Source organism: Monodon monoceros, unplaced genomic scaffold (assembly GCF_005190385.1).
Source record: "Monodon monoceros isolate NGI ecotype Baffin Bay Population unplaced genomic scaffold, NGI_Narwhal_1 Super_Scaffold_20, whole genome shotgun sequence".
In the NCBI taxonomy this organism is placed as follows: domain Eukaryota; kingdom Metazoa; phylum Chordata; class Mammalia; order Artiodactyla; family Monodontidae; genus Monodon; species Monodon monoceros.
The window spans coordinates 68,264,901-68,268,280 of record NW_021703777.1 but is presented as its reverse complement, the minus strand read 5'-3'; the positions used below and the strand labels follow the sequence as shown (position 1 = coordinate 68,268,280).

At 37.4% G+C, this 3,380-nt stretch overlaps 1 non-coding gene across 1 annotated transcript; it reads left to right on the top strand.

Annotated features, from left to right (window-relative positions):
* Window positions 1–1,166: 1,166 nt before the first annotated feature.
* TRNAR-CCG lies at window positions 1,167–1,239 on the top strand. The gene has a single exon. It is a non-coding gene; the product is annotated as a tRNA-Arg (tRNA).
* Window positions 1,240–3,380: the final 2,141 nt, after the last annotated feature.

Here is a 3,380-nt window from a genome sequence, read left to right as displayed (position 1 = left end):
GCATTCTCTGCCTTCTCAACCCTGTCCTGAACCAGGACTGAATAAATAGGAAAAGGATGCTACATGCCAAGTCTCTCATTGAATACAGCTCCTTCCACGGCATTGGTCCTTCTATTACCACAGAGGCTTTACCTTTACTACTATTGTGAATTTAATGTAAGGAAATACAGTGGTATTTCTGTTCATGAAATTTTATAATTCACGTATTAGTGTTTTTCCTGAATTTTAGAATACAATGTACCATGTCTTCACAGGATTTTAGCTGGTGGTTAAGGTGAAATTGTTGAAAATTAATTCAGAAAAGCGTCAGTTTTTATGAACATTATAGGTATTATCAATGTCTTCATTTGCTGTGCTCCATAATGCTTCATTTATTATATTTTTATGGTTCCTCTGACAATCTCCACTCATATATCTCATTTCATGCCTGCCTTCTTTTATACTACAGGCATCTATACTATAAGCAGGGCCCATGTATTCTTCACTTTTTGCGTTCTAAACCTCTAAGATTATATCTAGCAAATAGAAAGGGCTGAGTGAATAGTTGCAGAGCAAACACTTTTTTTTCTTTGAACTGAAGATACAGTGCCACCTATATTAAATAAAGCAGTATAAAAATCATGAAAAAGTACATATATCAATGAATTTCTGCAAGATATCTTAATTGGGCTTCCCTGGTGGCGCAGTGTTGAGAGTCCGCCTGCTGACAGGGGACACGTGTTCGTGCCCCGGTCCAGGAAGATCCCACATGCCGCGGAGCGGCTGGGCCCATGAGCCATGGCCTCTGAGCCTGCGCATCCGGAGCCTGTGCTCCGCAGCAGGAGAGGCCACAACAGTGAGAGGCCCGCGTACCGCTAAAAAAAAAAGATATCTTAATTTTAGAGCTCTTGTGCATATTGAGAACTGAGAGAAATTTGAAGAAATGACTTAGACAACTTTTAATATGTTTCTAATTTCTTTATATAAAACCAGGAGAGAAACAAAATAGTAAAAGAAGCAGGATCACTTAAATTGTGTATTCTCTTATTTATTAAAGGTATTATGGAGTTTTAAGAAATACTGGCTTGAACTGGTTTATCCATCTAACAAAAGAAATTGTATGTCTATCTAGGATATGCAAAAAAATTCTGTGAGTTTTAATTTGTGTAAGACAATAATGAGGGACTTCCCTGGTGGTCCAGTGGCTAAGACTGTGCACTCCGAATGCAGAGGGCCCAGGTTCGATCCCTGGTCAGGGAACCATATCCTGCATGCTGCAACTGAAGATCCAGCATGCCACAACTAAAAGATTCTGCATGACACAACGAAGATTCCACCCATGGCAACGAAGGTCCCACGTGTCACAAGTAAGACCTGGAGCAGCCAAATAAATAAATAAATATTTTTTAAAAAGACAATAATGAGCATAGTCTTTAGCAATAATTATGCTACATATACCTACTTCAATTTCTACATTTCCAACTACTCTATCTATCCAAGGATGAAACCAATTTCTCAACAACAAATGTGTAGATGTGTAGTGAACACGGCTCTTAGACATATAGTAATATTTGTCATATTGTAATTCCAAGTCTTCCTACACTGAAATGATTGCTGTTAAATAAGGAAAGACAATTGTTTTTAAGACTAAGGAAGCAGCAACTTATTTGTCTCCTGGATTTGGTATTAAAAAGAGGCTTTGGATAAGGCTTTTGGATTATTAAACTACTGACTAGTACTGTAAACACATATTATTTTTTAAATTGGGGTATAGTTGCTTTACAATGTTGTATTCATTTCTGCTGTACAATGAAGTGTATCAGCTATACGTGTATATATATATCCCCTCCCTCTTGGGCCTCCCTCCCACCCCTACCCCCATCCCATCCATCTAGGTCACCATAGAGCACTGAGCTGAGGTCCCTGCACTATACAGCAGGTTCCAACTAGCTATCTTTTTCACACATGATAGTGTATATATGTCAATCCCAATCTCCCAATACATCCTACTCCCCCCCATCCACATATTTGTTCTTTACATCTGCGTCTCTATTCCTGCCCTGCAAATAGGTGCATCTATACCATTTTTCTACATTCCACATATATACATTAATATACGATATCTGTTTTTCTCTTTCTGACTTACTTCACTTTGTATGACAGACTCTAGATCCATCCATGTCTCTGCAAGTGACACAATTTCGTTCCTTTTTATGGCTGAGTAATATTCCATGGTATATATGTGCCACATCTTCTTTATCCATTCATATGTTGATGGACACTTAGGTTGCTTCCATGACCTGGCTATTGTAAATAGTGCTGCAATGAACATTGGGGTGCATGTGTCTTTTTGAATTATGGTTTTCTCAGTGTATATGCCCAGTAGTGGGATTGCTGGGTCGTATGGTAGTTCTATTTTTAGTTTTCTAAGGAACCTCCATACTGTTCTCCGTAGTGGCTGTATCACTTTACATTCCCACCAACGGGGCAGGAGGGTTCCCTTATTGAATCATCACCTAAAGCTGTAAACTGGAGGCAGTGAAGAGTCCCATCAGCAGACTCTGGCTGAAATTTCCTTTGGATCTTGCCAGAAAAATTTATCCTTGGATTTCTCCTTTTTTAAGGCAGCAAATAATCCTTGTGTACAGTTTGCACATGTGAAAATAATGTGTTCCCTCTAGTTTTGCTCCCTTGTAAGGGGGCCACATTGACAAACTCAAGAACATACTTCTGTAGAAGCGATATAGAAGAACATTTCTTAAAATGTATTCTGTGTAATGCCAGTTTGATTAGATTTTCCTTTTTCTAAATGGGAAAAGGATTCTGTGATTAAATAGTTTAAGGAAAGTGGTTAGATAGACTCTTTTAACGCTAGACTTCTTAGGAGCTTTAAAATGCTACTGTGTATCATCTAGCACCAGAAAGGAAATAGAGAATACAGTATTTTCCAAACTTAATGACTACAAAATCTTTATTCAACCCTAAAGCATCTTGTGAGAATAATGTTCTGTTAAAAACAATTGTAAAGTTTTCATTCATGTTAATGGGAACAGAAGTGTAAAGTCTATTAATTGAGAAAACTAGGATGAGTTCAAAAGTTAAAGGTTTCTTTACATAAAAATAAATTCAAATGACAAAAATTTATCATTTTATGCTGATATATCTAATGCCAACTAAATACAATAACATTTTTTCTTTCTCCATTCTATATTTATTTGTCTTTTCTCCCATAGTGAGAACCCTGGCTCCCAGAAATATCACTGTGTTTACAAATTTGCTCAGCCCTACAATACATAATTCCTGCTTCTGTACTCTGCAAGGATAGAAGCAATGGAACTACAGCCACAGTGAGCACACCTTACCACTGTATCTTGTTTTCTAAATACTGTTCCCTATTAAAA